At 37.1% G+C, this 26,012-nt stretch overlaps 1 protein-coding gene across 1 annotated transcript in view; it reads right to left on the reverse strand.

Annotated features, from left to right (window-relative positions):
- The window catches only part of FAT3 (FAT atypical cadherin 3), a 685,392-nt gene extending 672,959 nt beyond the window's left edge, over positions 1–12,433 (reverse strand). Inside the window, 1 exon segment of the mRNA XM_074304562.1 lies at positions 12,130–12,433. The gene's annotated coding sequence lies outside the window, so the exon portion shown is untranslated.
- Positions 12,434–26,012: the final 13,579 nt, after the last annotated feature.

The raw sequence follows: 26,012 nt of genomic DNA on the forward strand, positions 1-26,012 counted from the left end.
ATACTAAATTCTTGTCTAGGGAGGCCTATGTTGCTCACCATTTGGGAAATCAAACTTTAGGCAGAACAATGAATACATCCATTTAGTTTAGTCTAAAAACCGTCCCAACACTGTACTAAATGCTGATGTGGTTGTCTCTTACTGTATTTCACAAGGAAAAGCATGGATACCACCCATAATATTACTGGGTACCTAAATCTTTTCAATGCTCTTAGTTTCAGTGGACTGTGGATGATCTTCCAGAGCTACCTCAAAGATGAGAAGCTAAATTAGCTTAAATAATTCTCAGTAAGAAATAAACTTAAGCAGGTTAACAAATAAGAAATCTCATAAAAAGAGCTTTCCAATTAACATTTGTCCTTGATGATGCATGTAGCCCAAAGTCATTTTAACACTATAATTCTGAGTGACAATTACTTTGGGGCGTCTATGAAAAAAATCTTGTCTTTTTTTTCCTTGTCTGGCTTTGTCTCAATATTTTCAAATTATTACAGTATCAATTTATACAGATCTTTCAGTATTTATAATCATCAAATACACTTTGGAAAGCAATAAATACCTAAATTTTTGACCCCTGTAGGGTCCTCTCTGTGTAGTTCATCATGTGCTTCAAATTCTTTTCTATTCCCTGCCCAACATGTACTACAAATCTTTGGCTTTCTGAAATATCATATCCATGAATTTGGAAGTCAAGAAGAAAGACCTGGGTTCAAAACCTACAGCTCTAGCATTTGCAATCTATATAACAACAGGAAAAAGCAAAGCTTCAATATACAAATTTTGTACAAAAGCTCTGTAAGTGTGTTCACACTATGCCTCTGATATTTATTCTCTATGGGACAATGAAAAAGTCATAGAGTGTCTGCAAGTCTCATTATTCTTTTTTGTACAATAGGAGTAGTACCTCCAATGAGATAAGATGTATAATATACTATATAAATGTCAGTTACAAACATTATGCCACATTCTACAAGAATCAGATCACACCCCTTTCCTAATTACAATTATCCCCACTCTATCCTGATGAGTCCTATTTTAGTGTACTATTAATGTACAATATACATTGTATAATGTATAATATACAATATATAACATATATTGTATAATGTATAATATACAACAATGTTGCAAAGCAGAAAATACACCAGACTTATCAGAAGTTCTAAACTCAAATTCCAAATTTCTCTAATTAGTTTGATAATTACCAAGCTATTTCAAGTATCAGTGGCTCATATTGTAAAAATGGAACAATTGAATTAACTACCTACTCCACAAGGTTTTTATATGATATAAATGAGTGTTGCTATTTTTCTCACAAATAATCTGAGGTAACATATATTTGCCTGGAAATGATCTGAGGTTCACAAAGTTTTCACAGGAAAAATCGTGGTCAAAGTTATAACAGTAATAAAAATAATAAAAACAACATATATTTTATGTACTTTAAGCTTTGCAAAACATTATATATATTCTTCAAAAATCCCTATAAGGTTTGTGCTATTCCTATTAATCTTATTTACAAATGATGAAATTGAGGCACAGAAATGCTGAGTAACTTGCCCAGAATCACACAGCAGGATATACAAAGCAGGATTTGAGCTCTAGGTCCCATACTCTTCCCACTAAATCACTACAAAACATAAATGATCCTGGGATACGAGACATAAATTGTTTGGGCATAACTAGGAAACAAATTCCTCACAAATTACTTTAAGTGCCTCATCCCCCCCCCCAAAAAAAAAAACCCAGAAAGATAAAAATCATCTCACTTCCTGCTCCTCACTCTCCAGAGGCAATCAGATCCATCATTGTCTCTGACCACACTGATTAATCATTTCTTTATAATATATTAACAGGAACTATAGACTCTATGAAAAGTATCAAACATGGAGTATGATGAAGGAACAACAGCTTAGTGGGAGTAACCCTAAACAAAACAAGCAGCAGAGTTCTAAATAGATCAAAAAGCAGGCAAAGTGGCTAAATGGATAAAGCAGTAGACTTGGAGAAGCCCTCAGTTCAAACCTAGTTTCTCATACTTCCTAGCAGTGTGTCATTTGATCTGTATTTGCCTTTGTTTCCTCAACTGAAAATGGGGAGAAATAACATGAACAACTACTTAAAGTTGCTATGTGAAAAAATCAGGGAAAATTTGTAAAGTATCTGGTACTTAGTAGATGTTATATAAATTCTTAGTCTTCTCTCTCCTTCAAGAAACCAGGAAAAAGAAAAAAAAAAGCCATAGTGATCAAGAACAAGCTGGAACATAGACAGGTTTCAATGGCTAAAGTGATCCAAGAACTATGAGCTTTTAATGAGTGAAACATGCCACAAGAGAGACCTTCTGTTAATAAATCTTGTTAATAAATCCAAATCCTGGTTCATCTAATTATAACATTTACTATTACAACATCTGACTATGTAGACATGAGACTTCAAAATCTCTTAATTATATTTAATACCAGAAATAGTGTTCCATTTAATCACTACTCTAAAATGCTAGAAAAATTTGACTGGGTAAGTACTGAATTCTCCAGAGAGGCTATCCAAACAGATACAGAAGTCTGGGACATCTTCTTAAAAAAAGTTGTCTCTCTCTCTCTCTCTCTCTCTCTTTTTTTTTTGTAATGAATCCTAGGAAAGACTCCCACATGAGTCTCTCCATAGGCCTTGTTCAGATTTTGCATTTGGCCTGCTATTGGTTGAGCAGTTATGTCTCTTGCCATAAAAATCTGAAAGATAGGTTCTATTGATAAAGCAACAGTTAAACTCCCAACTTGGCATGGGATCATGCCACATGAATCATATAACACATTGCTCAACCTAAAATCCCACCAATCATAGCAGAAAGTCCCATTATTTAACCTCCACTTAAGAGGAAACTGAGAATTCCAAACCACAGCCTTAAAAATAGCCCTCAAATGTCCAAAATATTAATCATATTTCAACTTGAAAAGTCAACATAACATTACATTCATTCAATCAATACTTCCACTCTCACAGGAACCTCTCCATACCACCTACAAGTGTTCTAAAGCAGCTTTTTTAAAAAAAATACCTAAAATTATCTAATGATACATATAACTGACATTTATACTGTCATTAAACACATCTGTCACTAAATTTAATCTCCGTTACCCTGGCAAGTGCTCAGATATTTAGAAGTGTTAAGTAATATTCAGGGATATTTAGTAGTATTAATAACTTAGGGTTTATTTAAAAATGTAACATATTAATAGCTGCTCTTGAGTGCTCACTTCAACCTTCAATAGTATGAAGGAGGCTGATTTTTTTTCATCAGGTTGTTTGGAATTTGATTTAGTTTTAGTCCTGAAGCTATAATTAAACTTTTAGTTAACCTTTCATATCTGTGCTTCATTCAACAGCTGGACTAATCTTTGACATCTCCAAGGTTGGGGATGGGGGAGAAAATGAAATTTGCAACCAGCCTGTAAAGGGACAAGTATTAACAAGCAAAGGGTGAATTTCCAAAAACAGCTTTTCTCTGGTGCTCAGAAACAAGGTAGTCTGGTATGATACTGATTAGAAGTAAAAAAAAAAAAAATCACTTAAGAAATCTGGGAGAAAAAAAAAAAAACTGAATCCACAAGAAACTGGATATTTTGTTCTTGGCACTCCTGGAGCCACTGCTAATATGGCAAACAGAAATCCATCAGAAGGAGGATAACTGGAGACCAAGAGTATTTGAAGGAAAACGGGTCTATAGGAATGAAATATCTGTGTCCTGGGTGCTGAATGGAGTTTAAGTAAACTGCCTGGTCCTCCCCAGTATCCTAAGGGTCAGGTCAGTTACAAAGCTGCTTCAGAAATCTGAGATTAGAAGGGGACAGACCTGGGAGGTCTGGTCCTGGGAAAAGAAAAAAACTCTTCCAAAAGTTATTCACCAGTTCTCTGGCACTCAGTGGCTTATTGGCCAGAGGTGGTGATGGAGTGATTTAGAGTGAAAACTCAGAATAAATGTTTCCTTCTAACATAAAGTCAGCTCCACCTAGGGGTTGGAAGCAACTTAAAGAACAAAGGAGGGAGAAAGGCTGAAGCTAAAAGGAACTGGATTCCCCAGATTTCTGAGTCAAATCTGTTTTGCCTTCAGCCATAGAGATTTAAATTTAGTAGTGCCTTACAGAATACATTCATATTTGGGAACAACACTGTCACAGAATCACAGAATCTTGGAGTTAACTGAAAGACAAATCCCTTCTACTCAGATGTAGACAAGGGGAACCCATTCCTTCCAGAACAGCCTCCTATGAAATAGTCCTGGAGCTAAGGTGAACAAGTCTAAATTCTCTTCTATATGACAAAATAGGTCAAATACTTGAAGATAATTATCATTTCCCAGGAAGATCTCTGATCCAAACTCAACATACTAGGTTCTTCAACTGGACTATTTGGCATGATTTCCATTCTCTGTTCAATTGATTGCCATTCTCTAGCACAGTCCAATTTGTCAAAGTCCTTTCACTAAAAACTGAGCATAATAATCAAATGTGGTCTAACCAGGTCATTTAACAGTGGCACTATCACTTCAAGAATAGACACAAAGGAAATTCTTGTAGCATAGTATTTTAAAGGGAATTTATACTGTGCTACAAAAATGTCAGAAAGAATTCATCCCACTTGGTCAAAAATAAAAGCATAGCTATTTACCTATCTATTATCTAACTATATATATATATATACACATATATATATATACACACAAACATATATATATATATATATACAAACATACACATATATATATATATACAAACATACATATATATGTGTGTCAGTATATATAGATACCAATAGCATAAGAAATTCATATACTAACTTTTATATCACATAAAATATAATTACTGTCCCCATTTTACAGATGGTTAAATTAAAGCAAAAACAATTTGTCTAAGACTGATTAGTACATCTACTGTAGATAGTAGATATCAATGAACAGTGACATCCAAGGCCAAAACACAGCTAAGAAAGGCAGTATTTGTTAATCTACTGTTGTTTTTTTCCAGAAAATTCCTCTAGGCTCTTTTTTTAAATTAGGAGTTCACCAAAAACAGTTCATAGGATGTAAAGAGAGAAGAGTTTAAGAGAACATTTAGTCTAAATTGTTCATTTTGCAGAAGAGAAAAATACGGGTCAATAAGCCAAGTAAAAGGATTCTAAGCTTTGAGCACATAATTTTTATGTACTGGAGGTGAAATTACAACCCAAATTTCTTCTAGCTACTTAAAAGCAAAGACACTTTACTATACTTCTCTTATCCCAATTCTTCTCCCTGTACCAATCCCCCTGGACAATACAGACACATTTAAGAATTCTGAGATAGAATGTAGAAAACTGTCTATCACACTCCATTCCACCCCCTCCCTCTCTTCTCCATATTCACATATATTCATGGTAAGAGAGGAAGAAGAAAAATCCTCTACATTGAATAAAAAAAAGTCTGAACATATATTACAGAATGTTCTTTCTATCTTCTATGACTATCATCACCTAGCAAATTTATCCCGGTTTCCCTCCAATTCATTTGATAAAGTTTAAATCTATCAAAACATTTCAATCCGTATGCAAGCTAAAGCTAAGTCATTTTTGAGTGTGCCTCTCTACCCCCCTTCTACAGTAAATTATTTGGAACCTTGCTGTGAAATGTATAATTTATTTTGGTTGGGCAGAAACTGGCTTGGAGGCAGTTATATAGGTGTCAAATATACTCTTCTCAATACATTTAATCTATGACATTAAAACACAGCTTGTTTTGTAGTGGAAAGTTGGCACTTTCCTAACAGTAATCTTAAAAAGAAACATTTCTATACATATTTGGGGAAAAAGGAAGAAAGTGTGTGTGTGTATAAAATTAGTGTGTATATATATATATATATATATATATATATATATATATATATATATATATATATGTATGTATATATATATATGTGTGTATGTGTGTATATATATATATGTATACATGTATGTATGTGTGTATATAATTAAAATGCACATTAAAAGGGAAGATATTTGTCTGAAGCATTTTTAATTTAGCTAAACCAAGTTTAAGAAGACAATTGTCTTCAGAATTGTTTGGGGAATTATTTTGAGTACAATCAATCAACAAGTCTTTATTGAAGGCATGATAATCCTAAACACTGTGAAGAAAGGGGAGAAAGAAGAGAATACAAAACCTTAAATTTTGTAACATAAGGATTTTAAAACTCTACCAGAGAATCCAATACAGTGCCTTACACATGTTCATGTATAGGGTTGATCAGAGTAGTTCCTGCTCATGGTTCTTTATGGTTCTCTTTGCCTAGAAATTGTTGGCTTTCTAGGCATTCAAGGACACTCTGATCTTTATAATTTCTCCTGAATCCTGAAGGGTACCTAGAAGGTAGGAGTGGATAGAATTCAGGAAAACCTGAGTCCAAATGTGATCTTAGAGAAACAACTCAACACCAACAAAGAAATCTGAATCCTCCTGCTGCCCCAGAAGATATCATCAGTATACCTTATCAGGTGGATATGTGTTTATGACTTCTACCATGGCCATCATAAATGTCTTACCTCAGGAATCCTGCCCCATTCTATCTTTTCTGAAAGACAAACAGCTAAACAGATTTGCTTGTTCCTTGACCCCATTATAGACCAGCAGTTGGATCAACAGTCTGGTCAGTCTGGAATATTGTAGGTACTTAGTAAATGTTTGCTAATGGGTACTATCAGTAGTCCTAGGGAACCAATCTATCAGTAATCACTAAAATAACATCTTGACCTCTCTCCCCAAAAATATATCAATTTGTACTTTTATTTTGTATACACTGTATTTGTTGTTTTTGTCAAAACAATGTGAGCACCTGGCCTATTGCATTTTTATCTTTTTATCACCACAGTTTAACACAGTGCTCATCAGCACATTGTAAATGCTTTCACAATGCTTGCTGCTTATTTGACTGACTTGGCCCATCATCAAGGATACACTAAGGGATAGATCTAAACCCTTCATATAATTAATCGATAAACATTCAGGAAACACTTACTGTGTATCAGATACTGCATAAATGCAGGTGATAGAAAAAGAGGCAAAAGACAGTCAGTCCCTGGCTTCAAAGACCTTCCAATCTAAACCCTTCATAGAAAGCCAAAGGAAGGCTTACCACACTGTGGGCTCTTCAAGATGATCAAGGAGTCAACCCCCTACAGCTCATAAATGTTTGTTGAGTAATGAATGAACAGAAAATAAAAGAACAAAACTGCATGAAATAAAATGGTAAATTGTATGGTGCCCACACTCCTCAAACAAGAATATGGCATACATAATATATTAGGATTTGAATCTCATGGAAAGGGTTGAAATCTTTCTGCAACATGGAAGACAAACACCTTTGGAAATGGTTGTCTCACCTTGCCAGAATTAGAGGAAGGAGTTTGAGCTAAAGATAAGGGCTCCTTTTATTTCCACCACTAATTTATTTTTCCTCTCTTCCATTCTAAACTTGGTGTTTATCAAAGAAGTCAGGAAAAACAAGATTCTTCAATACTCCCTTTCCAGCAATCAAAAGAAAATCAATTATGGTGGACAGGCCCACCTGATCCCAACAGATGATCTGTTTCCTATTCTGTCAACATACATGCCTCTCCAGGAGAGACAGGTTCTGCTTTGGTGAATTGAAGATTAGTCTTTTCCAGACTAGGCCAACTTCAGGGTTACAATCTTTTTGTTGGTTTTCTTCCCTGTCAAAGTGTTCTTCTATTAGTACAGAGGGACCTTAGCCAGACCTAAAGCTAGTATAATAGCTTGATTTTTTAAGAGAGGGAAAAATAATAGCAATTGTTGGCCATCTCCCTGGAAACCCTTAAGAGGAAGGGTCGTTTACTTGTTTTTGGATCACTCCCAATACCAGACCACATCTCTCTTCACTTTGAATGAAGGAGCAAAAGGAAAAGGGACCTGGGAATGGCTTAAAAAGAGTATGAGAGCAAGTACCCACAATCCTTCCCTTTTCTCCTCAAAGAGAGCCAGCCTCAAAAGAAAAAGCCAGCCTCCCAAATCAAGGAAAGCAAAGCCAGGGTAAGAAAAGCAGAACCCAGCTAACTGCAAGCCCCTAAGATAATGTCACCATTGTCCTATGTGTGTTATATACTACTAATATTGCATAACACTACAATAGCAAACCAAGAGTCTCTTCAGTTTAGTTGAGGATGACTAAATACTCACTACTGGCTGGTAATTGCCTACTTCATTCTATTGGGCATAATTCATCAGCCAGATTACAGTAGGTCACACTGAAGCTTATGAGGAATGCAAAGATTATAACATAACCTGATATAACATAAGGCATTTATGTGAGCAGCCCAAAGACAGATCACTTTACAAAAAAAACAAAAAACAAAAAAACTATAGGCTAGCAAAATAATCATGTAACACACAGGTCAGTGGGCACCCACTTTGTTTATTGCTACTCATTCCTTTTTTGAATAGCTCAGCACATCTATAATTGCTAGTTAACAGGCAGGCTGGATCTTGACTATTGCAATTCCCCAAAAATGTCTCAGTCACTGGGAAAAGGGTTGATATTAAGTCATTTTCAGAAAACACTCATTGTTATGTTACAGAGACAAAAAATAGTACCAACCTAACATCTGATTGATATTTGATGTCTGTACCAGTCTCCTTGCATATGGATTTTTCAGTGTCCACCAGAGATGAAAACATTATAAATGGACAAGTCTGGGAACATCACAAAGCAGTGTACATAAAAATTCCCAGATAGTTAAAAAAATATATCGAATTTTATCAATTTAACTTAGTTCAGAAAGACAACTTTGCTCTTTTCAAAAAATGTTAGACTTTGTTGTTGAGGTTGGGGAGGGAACGGAGAAGCACAGAAAAGAGCTCAGCAACACTCTAAAGTGTGTGTGGGGGGGGGAAGGTAAGTTTTTTGTCTTTGTATTTTATGGTGCTCTACTTTCCTGGCTGCTCCTTCTCTCATTGTTCAACTGCTCCAATTTAAGAATCAAGTCTCGCTCAAAGGGAAAAAAAAAAAAAAAAAAAAGATGGGACACGAGGATTGATGATATTTCCTGGATTCTGAAAAACCTAACATTAACACACACACACACACACACACACACACACACACACACACACACACACACACACACACAAGCTCTCTCTCAGAGTATAGTTCCCACGCCACAAGCCTAAACATCATTCAAGTATTTGCTAAAATTTAAGGAACCTTTCCATAGCTAGGGAAACTAAATCCTCTCCCTTAAACAGAGTGGTTGGTCCTATATTTGAATGCTCCTCTGTGAACAAGTCCTCAGTTCCTCGATGCCCGCCCGCCCGCCTGCCTTCCCTTTCAAAGAGATTGAACTTGCCTTACTGCCTGGCTAAGGGGGCTAAGTATTCTGCAGTCTTTCGTGTGTTCTCTGTGCATTTATTTTAATTGGACTGGGGTTGAGGACGCAATCATAGCATCTAATCCTCACAACAAAGCGAGGATACAAATCCACAGTGATGAACAAACCAGCCTCCTCCCCCACCCCCTTCCTCCCACCACTATAGGTTCCCCTTAGAAAAGACAGGCATTCTGGCCCCAGAATTAATGCACTGGGCTGGAGGATGAGGAAAGCAGCCCGCGCTTGGAGGAGGAAGAGATGAAGAAGGGGGAAGGGGGAGAAAGAGAGGGATGAAAGGGGCAGAGATTCGATTCTTCCTTTTTTTTTAATCATCAAGGGGGCACGAATAGAAATCAGAGCTGGTCAAGACCCCCGTGGGATCATCACGCAGCTCTAAGCTCTGAAAAGACTAGCCTGCCTGCTCCCTCCCACCCCCTCTGCTGTCTGGTCAGGTTGGAGAGTGGGGGAGGTTCAAGCTCGTTTGTCTGACACTTGTAAATGGAAGTGGGTTCCAACTTGGAAAACAAACGCGCCGGAGACCCAGGGGCGGGAGAGGAGGAGCAGGGAGGGGGGAGGGAATAACGAGGAGGGAGAGAGAGAAGGCAGGGCCTCCTCAATCTCAAACCCACCACCTTCCTCTCTCCAACCCCGGTCCCCACCTCTGACTGCTGCCCGCAGGCATGCAAACACCAGAATAAGCATCACCAGCAACTCCAACTAGGAGATTGGTAGCTCTGAACTGAGCCGGTAGATGGAGGTGGGGGGGGGGGGGGAGGGAGGAGGAATGAAGAGAGCGAGAAAAGGAGAGTAGAGACGCTGAGGGCAGCGGGAGCTGCAGCTCTGTTCTCCAGGGACTGATCAACCAGCAGTGTCACACTGGTCACCCACGCTTGGAGGCGGACAGGGGCGCAAAGCGGAGCCTATCCTCCTAACCTTCCCTTCTCCCACTGCATCAGCTCCGGGGGTCCAGAGCAGAAGCAGCGGCGGCAGCTCCTTTCTCCCAGCTTCCTCCAAGGGACCACCTTCCCCCCCTCCACTTCTAATTCTGCCCAGGGCACAAAAAGGAGCAACAGCCTCGGGGGTTTTCCCTGCTTTCTGCGCTCCCTCCATTCCCCCCATTTTTTGCCTCCCCCATCTCATCCTTGACTCCTTTCCCTCATTCCCTCACATCCCAAGCGGCGGCAGCCTAAGCAGCCTCCCTTCCAAACAGGACCTCTGCTCCTCCTGCATCTCCACCATCTCAAGTCTCATCCTGCCCTCTCACCCCATCATTAACCTCCCTCCTCATCCCAGAAGCGGGAGCAACTCCCTCCCCCCCCGAAAGTGAACAATAAAAGTTGCTTCCAAAGAAGACGAATTCTAACCTGCTTCTAACCACCTCTGAAAAGATTGATAGAACTAGAGGGGAAAGGGGGGGGGGGGAGAAACAGTTCTTTTAAACCTACCCCAATTTTCCCTTCTTCTCTCTCCCCGCCGCCTCCATTCTCGCGGGTTGTCTTCTACACCCCCTCCCCATCCCAGGCAAGATGCACTTTCTCTGGGCGACCCCCACTGGACAGAGTCCGCGGCAACGGCAGCGGCAGCGGCTGCACACCCTTTTCCCCCAGGGAGAAACGAGTCCAATCCTTCCTTCTCCGATTTCTGAAACCGTCCACCTTAGTCCCCCACCTCCTACGGAAAAATAAAGCACCCTCACCCACCCATGAGCCAGTGCTGAAATGTGCCCCCGCATAGCCCAAGAGACATGCCTGCACTGTGCGTGCAAGCCACAGCCGCCTCTCCCGCATCTCCACGGCTGGAAACAAGTAGAAAGAAAACCCATTGCTGGGGACTCTGCGAGTCAAGACTTGGGGCACAGTCCCAGAACGCCCTCGGTCTATTTTTAAAATTAAACACCCCTCCCTCACGCGCGCCAAAAATGATGCACATCCCCCCCTTTCCTTTCTCAAGATGCTGAGGACGACCTTCTTCTCCCTCCCTTATTCCAGAATAGACATACATCCCCTGGAGCAAGAGTACCTCCTCCAAAGAAGTCCAACCCTGGACAATTACTTAGAACCTCCGGTCGCAGGACCACCGCAGGCAAATAAAGGAAGAAGGTGCGAGACACAAGACAGCGTTTGCTAGAGCCCCTCTCGGGCCCCGGGAATCTCCAAGCCCAGTGCCTGCTGCCTCGCGGCACCTTGCGAAGCGACCAAACTTGCGCCTCTAGTCCCCTCCAAGTGCACTGCATCCATAGGCATTCGAAAATCCAAACCGCGCACAGCCGGTGACAAAAGCGTGGGCACGCAGGCTGGGGCACTTTTCAGTCCACCTGCAGCTGGTTTCTGCTCAGCATCTCCCGGGCCACTCCCAGAGGTTTTCACCTTTCCTAGCCTAGAACCCCAAAACTTTTGCAACTCCAAAATGCCAATATCGTTTCCCCATCTGAACGCCCCAAGCTGCCTAGAAGGGAAAAAACAGGCTCCTTCTCAATTGGCGGCGGCGTTGGAGGCAGCTTGGCTTAGCTCAGGCTCCGGGCTGTTCAGGGAAGCAACTTTGCAAGGTGAAAAGTTTCCCCCACGCGCTTCGCCAGCTCCTGCCCCCCACGCCTTGCCATCACAGTGGATCTGCACCCGGCAACTGGAGCTCTGCTCCGGCAGGAAATATCCCACGCACAAAACCGAAAAACACAACAATACATATATACATATTTTTAAAATAATAATACCCACGCACCCTTTCCTCCTCCAGCAAATTAGTAACTCCACCGCGAGCTTCCCCCGTGGTCTGGCTTCTAGAGGCGCTCCATGGGAAGAGGGAGCCCAGCGCTCGGCTGCTGCCGCCCGCCGCCACTGCAGTAGCCTCCCGGCGCAGAGCATGCACCAGGACTGGGGCCGGGAGGAGAGGCGCTCGGCTTTCCGGCCGCTGCCAGGAGCTCGCAGAGAGGAGGAGGGGAGCAAGAGGAGGAGAAAGGAAAGGGGAAGGGGAGGAGAAGGGACTGGGGGGCGATATCCCAACCCGCAGCTCTGATCACAGCGCAACCTACCGGGAGGAGAGCCCAATCCCGACAAGAAGCTCCCTCTCCCTGTGGCTGCTGCTGCTGCTGCCCCTGCCGCGGCTGCTGCTGCCGTTCTTGCAGCCGCTTCCACAGCCCCTGCTCCTGCTTCTCTTTTCTCCCCCTATAAGATCAGACACGCACGCATACACAGTCCGCCGCGCTCGCTCTCCCGCCTCTCTCGGCTCTCTCCGGCTGTCTCCTCCTCCGAAACTGAGAGTGAAAGGGGAAAGGGAAGGAGAAGCATCACTAACAGGGATGACTGGGGATGAAGGGCTATAACGGAGGGGTTTGGGGGAGGGAGGTGGGTACAGAGAGAGATGGCCTATTGGAGGACTGTGGGAGAAAGGAGGGATCTCATCTCCTCCTCCTTCCACCCCCACTACCTGGAAGCTAGACTAATTTTAGCAGGAGTCTTGAGGTCCTGAGGATGCCAATCAAAACACTGTGGCATAAAAATGCATTAAAGTCAACATTTGTAGAGCACTTATTTTTCCAAGGCGCCTACACTGTCGTCATTTCGTGTGATTTTCACAAATCTAGCATAAGTGTTATCCCCATTTCCCAGATAAGGAAACTGAGGCACAAGAAATTTTAGTGACTTGTAAATACAGATAAAAGACCTTTTAAAAAGACACCTGACGCTCATCCAGAGAGTCATCTTATTTAGCCATTGTAGTTTCTTGTACACAAGACAAGATTTCCACCCTACTTTGGGGCTTTGGAGCCATCTAGTTCCTAGGGGGAAGAGGATTAATAAGTCAGAAAAGGTGTTTCTTGATGATTTCCCCCCTACCCTGACCCAAGGATCCCTTGGTCATTTCTCTAAAATAGAAGAAGTAGTTAACTAGATCTATTTGGCGCTTGAGAGGTCAATCAAGAACTCCAGCCTGCTATCTGCCTATTTCCAGTTACTTTATTTTTGCACCAACTCTCCCACGCCGCCTCTAGACCTACTTTAATATGCTAAAACAGATCAGTCACACAAACACCCCACTCTGTGTATCCTCTCACTAGTTTTTCTTTCTCTCAAGCAGACACGGGAGGCATTAACACACCCCACTATATCATCTAACATCTGTCTCTTCAAATCAGACACAAACCACTTTGCCTCAGATGCTCTATTTCAGATGACTGAAATTAAAGTTGGGGTGAGGAAACGGGGATGGGGCCAGAGGTGGGAGAAGATTAGTAAAATGCAACTCAAAACCTAATGATTAGCGATTTCTTTCCTAATGTGGCTACCTTGTCCATTCTGCCACCAGCTCCCCAAGGCTTCACTTTCTCACTGTAGAGAGAGAAACTAGCAAGAATTGTGCTGAGGAAAGGGGAGGGAGTTCACCAGAGCAGCTTTGAACTACTAATTGATTGAGTTTACCTTTCTAGTGCTCTCTCTTATTGCCTGATTCCTTTCCTCTTTACAGCTGCTACATAAAGACTCCACACCAATTCCCAAAGGTGAAAAGTTCCCTGTGAAAAGCACAGGGCCAACCTTTCTGCCCTGACTGCCCTCATAAAACAGAGAGCTCTGGTCACCCTGCTCCTACAGTTTAATGGAAATACTAAAAAACCATGGTAGCTCCCCATGCATCAGCTAATTCAAGATAATTGGCACAAAGTGACCAAGGACTTTGCTGTCACCTAGGGCTTTAGAAGCACACTCTATAATGAAAGAAACAATTGGAAGCTCCCAGAAAAGCTTGCTTTGCTCCAAGATGTTATAATTTGAATAATTTTTTCTGACTTTGTTTTGATATCTGTAGCTATCCTGCCATTAAAAAAGGTTTATTACCATTTAAATAAGCACCCTCATTTTCCTGGTGACCAGCAGAGTACAACTTTGCATCAGAGATTTTAATAAATGAATGAATAAATTTACTACCAGAGTGGTTTTCGGAACGTTCTGAGGCAACATGGCAGGCAGCATATGAATACTCACCTTGGATCAAGGCATCTGGTAGTTTGGCCTTGGGATGCTGAGAGAAGTAATGCTGACAAACAGAAAGGATGCTTCCTATTTTCCTCATCTGGAAAACTGCCAGGTAAGTGGAGGAGTGTTATGTTTTCACTGGTCCTACTGTGCTTCTACTCAGCCAAATTGTATATGAGTGTGTGTGTGTAGGTGCCATTTGGTGCCTTGCAGATAAGTGCAGAAATCTATCTGACTTCCAGCCTTCCCAACACCGGAGGCAGTACACAGATGATAAAATAAACACTCTTTCCTACCAACCAGACATAAGCCATTACTAGCCCTGGGTAAGAGGCTTCCTGCAAAGATGATAGAGTGCTTTATCTTGGTCTGACATAGATTATAAATAGTGTGTACTAGGGGACAGGAACATCCCTTTGGGCATTTATTCTTTGCATAATACTCCATACATATTGCATTATTATTTTTGTTATTCTTATTCCATAAATGAGAAGATGTCATTCTTTTTGCTCAAAAGCTTAATGCAATTCCTATAGTCCAAAATCTTCCCATTGCCTACAGTTTAAACCCTCCTACAAGTCATTTAAACTTTCCTGCAAACTGGCTCTACAATATTCATCCAATCATTTCTCCCACTACTCTCCTATACAAACACTTAACTCAGATTGCCACTTCAGTTTCTTAACTGCCCCACAAAGAAGCCATGTTTATCCATAACTTACAGCCCTGGCCTAAGATGTTTTTTACCTTTAGATTGTGATGCCTGAGAACTGGATCTGCCTTTTATCTCTTTTTGTATCACCACATAGCACATAGCAGGTTCCTTTTTTACTCTTAATAACATTTTTACCAATTATATATAAAGATGTTTTCAACATTTATTTTGTAAGATTTTGGATTCTGAATTGCTCTCTCTCTTTCCACTTGAAGACAACAAGCAATCTAATGTAGATTATAAATGTAGAATCATGTTAAACATATTTCCACATTAGTCATTTTGTGAAAGAAGAATGAGAACAAAAGAAGAAAACCAAAGGAAAAACATTCAGACTCCATGGTTCTTTTTCTGGATGACAAGTCACAAGTCCCTTGGAATTGTCTCAGAACATTGTATTCCTGAAAAAAGCTAAGTAAGTCTATCATAGTTGATCATCATGCAATGTTGCTTTTATTGTGTAGAATGTTCTCCTGTTCTCTCACTTCACCCAGTATCAATTCATATAAGTCTTTCCAGGTTTTTCTAAAATCCATCAGCTCATCATCTATGATAAAACAATAGTATTCTATTACATTCATTCACAACTTGTTCAATCACTCCCCCCAACTGATGGATACAGGCATTCCCCAATTGATGAATATTCCCACAAATCCCCACACAGCTGTTATAGATATTTTTGCACGTGTAACTCCTTTTCCCTTTTTATGATCTCTCTGGGATATAGAGCTAGTAGTGGTATTGCTGTATCAAAGGGTATGTATGCACAGTTTTATAACTCTTTGGGCGTAATTCCAAATCGCTCTCTAAAACAATTGGATCAGTTCACAACTTTACTAACAATGTATTAGTCTGAAAACTTCCTGTTCATATCCTTTGACCATTTATCAATTGGGGGGGGGTGATCATATTCTTATAAAATCGATTCAGTTCTCTATATAGTTTAGAAATAAGGCCTTTATCAGAAATACTGGGTGTAAAAGCTTTTTGCTTTCCTTCTAATCTTGACTACTTTAGTTTTGTTTGTGCAAAACCTTTATTTTGTTTTAACATTTCCACATAGTCTATATTTTTGGACCCAAATTTTTCCACTCCCACCCAGATACATTTAGTGGATTGGCGACTTGCAAATTGTTTTTAAATAGTTTGGTGACTTCTTCAGTCTCTAAATTGGTCCTGCCTATGCTGCTACTCGAGGTATGATGCCTAAGGATACCCATAGGTTTTTGTGCAAAACCTTTTTTATGTAATGTGATCAAAATTATCCATTTCACATTTCATAATGTTGTCTGTCTCCTGTTTAGTCATAAATTCTTACCATCTCTATAAGTCTGACAGGTAAACTATTCCTTGTCTGCTTATGATATCATTCTTTGTGTCTAAATAATGTAACCATTGGTATAGGGTGTGAAATGTTGGTCAGTGTTTAGTTTATGCCATACTATTTTCCAATTTCCCCAGGAGTTTTTGTCAAATAATGAATTTTTATCCCAGAAGTGGTAGTCTCTAGGTAGACTACAATAGATTACTACAGTCACTTACTACTGTGTTTTATATATCTAGCCTATACTATTGATCTACCACTCTTATTTCCTAGCCTGTACCAAATGCTTTTGGTGATTGCCTCTTTATAATATTGTTTTAAATCCAGTACAACTAGGCTACTTTCCATTGCATTTTTCCCCATTAAGTCCCTTGATATTCTTGAACTTTTTTTCTTCCAGATGAATTTTGTTATTTTTTTTTCTACCTCTAATTAAATGATTTTTAGTAGTTTGAATATGGTCCAAAATAAGTAAATTAATTTAGGCAGAATTTTATTTTTATTATTTTAGCTCAGCCTATCCATGAGCAACTAATATTTACCATTTGTTTAGAACTGACTTTATTTGTGTGAAGAGCGTTTTATAATTGTGTTCATATTGTTCCTTGTTTTGCCTCAACAGGTAAATTGTCAACAGTTATTTTAAAGGGAATTTATCTTTCTACTTGTTACTGCTCAGCTTTGTTAGTAATAAATAGAAATGTTGATGATTTGTTTGGGTTTATTTTATATCCAGCAACTTTTCTAAAACTCTGAATTATTTACATAGCAGATTCTGAATAAATATATATTAACTAATTATTTATTGACCTACCAACTACAATGTTATTTCCCTTCTCCTTTGCCCAACATAACATTACCCTCCTTCAACATCACATTCAAATTATTCCTTTTGCATAAGGTCTTTCTGGATCATCCAGTCCAAGTTATGCTTTTACTTTAACTTCTTTATCATTTAGTTTTGATGTGACTTTTGGTGAATAGGTACTTAATCACAAACCACTTTTCATTTTTTAACTTAAATATTTCATGTCTTAACTCTCCAATTAAATTGTAAGCCCTTGGAGGGTAGAGATCTTTTCCTCATTTTTATTTATTCCTCTTAGCATCTGGCATAATAATAGTCATACATTTAGTCAGTGAGTAAATAAATTGATATGGAATATTTATTTTCAAATAATTTTCATATCTATTTCATGAAACACTAATTTTATCCTTGGAATATATAATATATATTTTATTCTTATTTTATGGAAATGAAAATGAGGTAGAAGAGAGTTTAATTGTGTCTAAGGTCACATAATTAGGGAGAGGATGAGTTCTGAGCACTGTCTTCTAGATTTTTATCATCAACATATATAATATTTAGCTGCTTGTGGGGAAGGAATATTACAAATTACAATTTCAATAGTAATCTAAATAATGAAAATAAAATCATATTAGTACTTATATTTCTAACTTTTTTCATTTAGGAATATTGAAATGGTATTTTAAAACCATCAGCAATAATGAAAGTTGCTGGATTTCAGTGTATGTTACCACTTTACTACTCAGACTAAGGGCATCTCATTCATTCCTCACAATTACAATAAATTACTCACTCTCTGATGGATTGGTGGAATAGATTAGATATATGCAACACAATAGTTAAGGCCTATAAAGAAACTGGAAACTAAGTAGATGCCCATCATTTAGAGAATGGCTGAATAAGTTATGATATATGAATATTATGGAATATTATCGTTTTATAAGAAATCATCAGCAGGATGATTTCAGAGAGGCCTGGGAAGACTTAAATGAACTGATGCTAAGTGAGCAGAACCAAGAGATCATTATACAAGGCAACAAGAAAATTATATAATGGTAACTCTGATGGATTTGGCTCTCTTCAACAATGAGATGATTGAGGCTAGTTCCAATGATCTTGTGATAAAGAGAGTCATCTACACTCAGAGAGAGAAGTGCGGGAACTGAATGTGGATTATAACATAGCATTTTTTGTTGTTTGCTTGCATTTTGTTTTCTTTCACTTTTTTTTTCTTTTTGATCTGATTTTTCTTGTTCAGGTTGATAATTATATAAATATATGTACATATATTGGATTTAACATATATATTTAAACATGTTTAACATATATTGGATTACTTGTCATCTAGGGGAGGGAATAGGGAGAAGGGGGAGAAATTTAGAACCCAAGGTTTTGAAAGGGTCATTATTGAAGAATTATCCATGTATGTGTTTTGAAAATAAAAAGCTTAAAAAGAAAACAAGAAAAAAAACCTAAAAAAAAAGAAATTTTTTTTCAAATGCTAAAGATTTTATGGCAATTTGCATATTGTAAACTAAAAATGTTTTTTTTAATTGGGCAAACTGTATTTAACTTGCTTCAAGTTGTGCAGTTATGTATAATAATTTGAAAAAGAAAAAATAAAATTTTAATCAAGGCCTATAGTAATCTAGTATTTGATAAACCCCCAAACTCCAATTTCAGGAATAAGAACTCACTATTTGACAAAAATAGCTGGGAAAATTGGAGAATAATATGTCAGAAAATCAGCATAGACCTCCTCTATATACTCTATAACAAAATAAAGTCAAAATGGATACATGATTTGGACATAAAGAATGATACTATAAACAAATTAGAAGAGCAAGAAATAATTTATCCATCAAATCTTTGGAGAAAAGAGGAATTTATGACCAAAGAAGAAGTAAGGCAAAATGGACAACTTTAAATTAATTGCACAAACAAAACCAAATAGAAAAAAAGATTAAAAGGGAAGTACAAATCTGGGTAAAAATTTTTACACCAAGTGTTTCTGAAAAAAAGATCACATTTCTAAAATCTATAAAGAACTGTGCCAAATGTATAAAATATAAGTCATTCCCCAATTGATAAATGGTCAAAGGATATGAAAAGAAAAATTTTCAGATGATGAAATTAAAGCCATCTATACTTATACAAAAAAAAAGTCCTAAATCACAACTGATTAGAGAAATGCAAATTAAAACAACTCACACTTCTCAGATTAGCTAAAATGACAGGAAAAGATAGTGATAAATGTTGGAGAGGATGTGAATAAATTGGTACACTAATGTATTACTGTTGGAGTTGTGAAATGAACCATTCTGGAGAGCAATTTGGAATTATGCCCAAAAGACTATAAAACTATGCATACCTTTTCACCTAGCAGTGCCATTACTGGGTCTGTATCCCAAAGAAATCATAAAGAAGGGAAAAGCACCTACATGTGCAAAATGTTTGTAGCAGCTCTTTTTGTTATAGCAAAGAATTGGAAAATGAGTAAATACCCATCAACTGGGGTATGGCTGAATAAGTTGTGGTCTATGAAGGTAATGAAATATTATTGTTCTATAAAAATTATGAACAAGCTTTTTAGATTTTAGAAAAGCCTGGAAAGATTTATATGAACTAATGCTGAGCGAAACAAGCAGAATCAGAAATACATTGTATACAATAATAGCAAGAATGTGTGATAATCACCTATGAACTATAAAGTACTAAAATCTAATTGATGAGCAATAAAGCAAAGAAAGAGAATTATAGTTTAGTATCTCTAGTGAATATTGCAAAAATGTAAGTAAATCCGCAGCAGAATTTCTAGCAATATATCCAAAAATTACCCCTTATACTTATAGTTTATTGACACCAGAAATAAAAGGATGATTCAACATCAAGAAAATAATAAAATAAATCCTGGGTTTTCTTTTTCGTTTCTTTTTCTTTTTTTTTAAATCATCAACTAATGTGAACTTCAAAAAATTACAGGACAGGAGGATTCTGGGAAGATGGTAGAATAGGTTGGTAAATTTCAAGCTCTCCCAGTTTCTCTCACAAATAATTTTTGCACCTCAAGGCATACATAGACTGATGAAAAATCAAAAAGACCTGGGGAAGAATAGGGGTTCTCCGGATATAACCCAAGGAGATCTGAAGAAAGACCCCAGGTGGGAATTAATATGTCTAAAGTGCAAATACCTCTGGACTATCGCCCCAGAATAGCCAGGATTGTTGCACCTTATGTGGCCTCCTTGGGCTAGCTAGGGTAGCTAAATCAGCAGGAACCACAGAGACTATTACCTCCTGGCTGTTTGTCAAGTGGGGGATTAAGAACTAAATAGGAATACCTGGGTGAGAAGAATCAGCACCAAGGGAATGCAGAAGCATTGGGACTGGAGTACTACTGGCTGTGGGTAAGTACCCACAGGACCATGGAGCTCTTAGTTTGGGGTTCCTGGTCAAAGTGGAGAGCTAAAGAGAAGCTTGAGGTACGCAATTAGAGGAGCTTACACTAATACCTCTTATTAAAAAAAATGAATTGGCAAAGAAGAAAGAACCCCACCACTGAATCGTATTATGTGAACAGGGAAGACCAGGGTTCATCTTCAGAGGAGGACACTTTAGTTAAAAAACAAAACAAACAAAAAAAAAAAAAAAACACTTCTACCCCAAACCGTAATGTGAAATAATTAACTGACTAGAGATAGTTTATAGAAAAACTTAAAAAAGAATTCAAAAATCAAATGAAAGGCATTGAGGAAAAACTAAGGAAAAAAATAAAATCACCCAAGGAAAACAAATGTTATCCAATATAATATAATATATTTAACATGTATGGGACTACCTGCCATCTAGGGGAGGAGATGGAGGGAAGGAGGGGAAAATTTGAAACAGAAGTGAGTACAAGGGGTAATGTTGTAAAAAATTACCCATGCATTTGTACTGTCAAAAAAAAAAAGTTATAATTATAAAATTAATTAAAAATAAATAAATATTTAAAAGTTATCCAATTAAAAAAGGAGGTAGAATCTTAAAGATAAAAACAATTCTTTAAAAATTCGAAATGGACAAGTGGAAGCCAATGATGCTAATAGGGGAGATAAAATAGATTATAAAAAAATGAGAAAGTAGAACATAATGTGAAATGTAAGAAAAAATGAAAGATCTAGAGAAAAGGTTGAGAAAAGAAAATATAAGAATTATTGTCCAGCCAGAAAATTGCAACCAAAAAGAGAACCTTGACACAATAATGCAGGAAATAATCCTAGAAAATTGTTCTGGAGTGATAAAACATGAGAGGAAAGTTGAAATAGAAAAAAGCCACAGATCACCATCTCAAAGAGATCCTTTGTGGAAAACACACAGAATATTATTGACAAATTTCAAAACCCCACATCAAAGAGCAAATTTTGCAAGAAACAAGAATAAAAAATTCAAATATGCTGGAATTACAATTAGTATTGTATAAGACTTATCAACAGCTACAATAAAAGACCATAGATCCTGGAATCATATCTACAGATAAACAAAAGAACTAGGCCTGTGGCCAAAAATATCATATCCAGCAAAATTATCTATAATTTTGAATTTAAAAGGTTCAAGAAACTTGCAGATTTCTAGGACTTTCTATCAACCAAACTGAACTTAGAAAGATGAAACTCAGTATGGTCAAACTATTTAAACATGGATAAATTATTTATGTTTTTTTTTTTTACATTGGAAATGTATACTTTATGTTTACGATTTACATCAACAATAGAGTAGTTCAAAAGAAAGATTGGCAGAGTAAAGGCTAAAATAGTAATCCTGTCATACAAATGAGGTACAGAGGAAGAATTGACACAGAGGCATTAGAAAGGGAAGGAGAGCTGGTAGTTCTGAACACTTTAGGAATTAATTTAATAGGCAATACTACCTATATACCAATACACCATAAAAGGTATATATGTATCTATAAAGGGTATATATATATATATATATATAATGAAAGTCAGCAGGAATAGGAAAGGCATATGTGTGTTTCTGCACAGATATGTTTTCAAGTGAGTGTGTGTATGTATGTATATATCTACATATGTATACATAAATAATCTTTTCTTAACTGTACCTTAGGAGTGGTGGGGGAATGAAAAGGAGATATGCATTTGTCTATGTATGTGTGTGCATATATGCATATATATACACATATGTATATATAAATATATCCTTTCTTAATTGCAGCTTGCTTGGGGGTTGTCATGAGGAATGAAAGGGGGGGGGGAAAGAATGATATTAAAAAGGTGCACCACAGAAAACAAAAGAATAACAATGGAGTAAATAAAAGATGGATATTTATGAATATGATTTCTTCTACATATATACATATGTATACTTTCTTAAATTGGTATATATTGTATATATTTTGAATCCTCTCTGATGCTTGACTGGGTATATGACAATGTTATCTTTTGTCTTGTATTGACTTTCTGTTTTTCTTTTATTCTGTTTCTTCAAAATAAAATAGATTTTAAAAAAAACTACAGCACTCATTTATGCTAAAACCTAAAGAATGACCATTTTGATACAAAACAATTTTTACCTCTAAAACAAACAAAATATAGTATTATTTTCCATGAGAAAAACTAGACAATGTCCTTAAAAGAAGAAGAGGAAATAAGATTGGCATTTATGGATGGTCACTTTCTACAAAGAGGAATTAAAAGCAACAAAAAAGTCAAAGAGAAAACAGAATTAGCTTTTTATACAAGTGATATTTGCAGCTATGTGGCATGGGATTGTGGTTAAAGTTTTGGACTTCAAGTCAGGAAGATCTCAGTTTAAATCTTATGCCAAATAATCCTGGGCTGATCATTTATCTGCTCTCAGCTTCTTTTTATTTGTAAAAATGGAGATAGAAATATCCTATACCTCACAGGATTGTTTTGAGAATCAAATGATAACAAATGTAAAAGTCTTAAAATACTATTCAGAAACTTGATAATTATTTATGATGATGATAATAACATGATGGTTCACTTAGAAAACCCCATAGAATTAATCCAAAGAAAACCTGAAACAATTAATAAGTATGATAAGATAGGATATAAAAATAGATCAATAATATTTCCATATAGCAATGTTATTGCTGTTGCACCCAGAAAGAGAAAAAAATATAAAGGCACAGCAAAATAAAATAAATAAATAAAATATCTGGGATCCTACTTAGATAAATTCAAGAATTATACTTACAAATTGCTTTAAATAAAAAATAGCTTAGCTAATTATTTGTAGTGCTTATATTTGAGCCATATAAATATAATAAAAGTGGCATGACAATACCCAAATTAACTTACATATTTATTGCTACATCAATCAAACTACCAAATAATTACTTTATAGAACTATTTAAAATGATAACAAAGTTCATTTGGATGAATACAAAGTTATAATATTTAGGGAAATAATAGGGGAAAGCTAAAATGGAAAGAAAATAGTACTTAAATAATATTTCACTCATCAAAGTATATTATAAAACAATAATCACTGAAACTATTTGGTATCATTTGGAAAAAAAATTAAAGTAGATAAGTAGAAAAGAGGAGATAAACAAAAATTAGAAGTAATTTAATTAAAAATCCAATGTTTAAAAAACCTAAGAACACAAAGTTCAAAGGAAAGACCTCCCAATTTAGCAAGAACTGATGGAAAACTTGAAAATGATTTGACAAAAATTAAATGTATAACAGTTTCTCATATAATATGCCATAATAAACTCAAAATAAATAACTCACCTTAATATTATGGGTCATATCATTAAAAAGTTAGGCTAAAACAAGATCAAGCACCTTCACAACTATAATTAATGATTGCTAACACAAAGAAAAGAAGAGTTCATAAAAATAATAATGTGGAGACTACATTAAGCTGAAGTAATAATAAAGGAGATTTCATGAAATTGAAAAGCTTTTATGTGAAAAATATCAATGTCTCTGATAGGCAAGAGGAAGCAGACAAATCATGTAGCGGGGGAAACCTTTCCATCAGATCCATTTGATTTGCATCTACTTTCCAGTGTCTTCAGAGAATTAAATGGATACATGACTAAGCATCATTATTCTTATGATAGCAACAAATGGTTCTCAAAAGTTGCAAATTATTAACAAGCATGTAAAACTGTTCTAGATAATTGTCAGTGAGATTAATGCAATTCAAAATAACTCTGAAGTTTCACTATGAAATTGGCAAAGATATTGCCTAAGAAGATAGGAATGAATCATTATAGGAAAGACTGTGGAGATAGGCCTGATAATATACTCTTTTGATCTGTGAGGTGGTCCAACCATTCTGGAAAATAGTTTGAAAGTATACTAGAAAAGCAAATAAAATATCAGTATTCTTTGATCCAGAGAAAATATTTCAAAGCATCAATCCCAAAGATATTAAAGACCAAAAGAGAAATCCCAAATCAAAATATTCACCACATAAATTTTTGTAGTGACAAAAAATTGTAACAAAGATCAGGGGATATGGTAAAACAAAATTTGGTACCTTCTTATGGATAGATAATGCTGTCAGAAATGTTTAGTATAGAGGACTCTTTTTAAGATGGCAGAGTAAAAGTAAAACAGCTCAGTTTTTGGTTTGTTTGTTTGTTTTTTACAATTCCTTCATCAAGGATTAAAAAGAGCTTCAAACCAAGAAGTTATGTAGAAATTCAAGGGGAAAAACCTACAGTAAATACATTTTTCAGTCCCATGTTGACCCACAGAGATAGCCAGAAGCAAACACTAGGAAAAGAATCTAATCCAAAGAGACCAGTATGGGAGCACAACATAAGAAACCCTTCAGGCAAGGACTGGAGAAAAGTCAGTAAAGCTTGGAGTCTAAAACTATGTGCTGGGGGGAGGAAGAGGATGCCTGGACCAGCAATAGTTAAGGATCTCTGGAGCTTCCATTTATGTTGCTCTGATCCTAAACTGGTTCTCAGAAGCCAGAAAATCACCAATCAGTGTATGCCCTGGATCAGACCACCCTGTGTAAACTAACTCAGACTATGAACTGTGTAGACTCCACTGGCACAGCTCACTGTCAAATTGCTCCAGAGCTGTTTCGTGAACATTTTATTCACTGTCCAGATATTATACTGTTATTGTTGTTATTCAGTCATGTCAAACTCTGTGAAACAGAGATTTTGTATTTGATCCTGGGGTTTCTAGGGAACTACTGAAGTTTATTGATTGGGGTGGGAGAAAGAATTGATACAGTCAGAGCAATATTTTAAGACTACTTTGACAGCAAATTAATAGTTTTCAATAATCCAGGCATGAAGCAAGGCTTTGCACCAGTATGGTAGTATGGTGGAATGTAAGAAAAGACAAGAGGGCTTATTCAAGGGTTGTTACAAAAAGTAAGATCACAGGTCTTAACAGATTGAATAGAGAAGAGAGAGTGAGAGTGAAGGATCAAGGATAATATGTTGGTTGTAAGGCTGGGTGACTGGGAGAATAGTATTACCTTTAGCAGTAATAATGAAGTTTGGAGGGGAGAGTTAGTAAGTTCAAGTTCAAACATGTTGAGTTTAAGATATTTATGGGACATTTAGTTTAATTGACCAACAAGCAGTTGGAAATACAAGTCTGGAAGTCAGCAGGAAAGTTAGGACTGGATAAATCGAGAATCATCAGCATAGAAATGAGACTTTACTCCATGGAAGAGGAGAGGAAGGGAGAAAAATTAATTGTCTACTATGTTCCAGCACTATACTAAGTACTTTACAAATATTATCCTATTTCATACTCACAACAACCCTGAGAG

The sequence above is a fragment of the Sminthopsis crassicaudata genome, chromosome 3 (assembly GCF_048593235.1).
Source record: "Sminthopsis crassicaudata isolate SCR6 chromosome 3, ASM4859323v1, whole genome shotgun sequence".
Taxonomy (NCBI): Eukaryota; Metazoa; Chordata; class Mammalia; order Dasyuromorphia; family Dasyuridae; genus Sminthopsis; species Sminthopsis crassicaudata.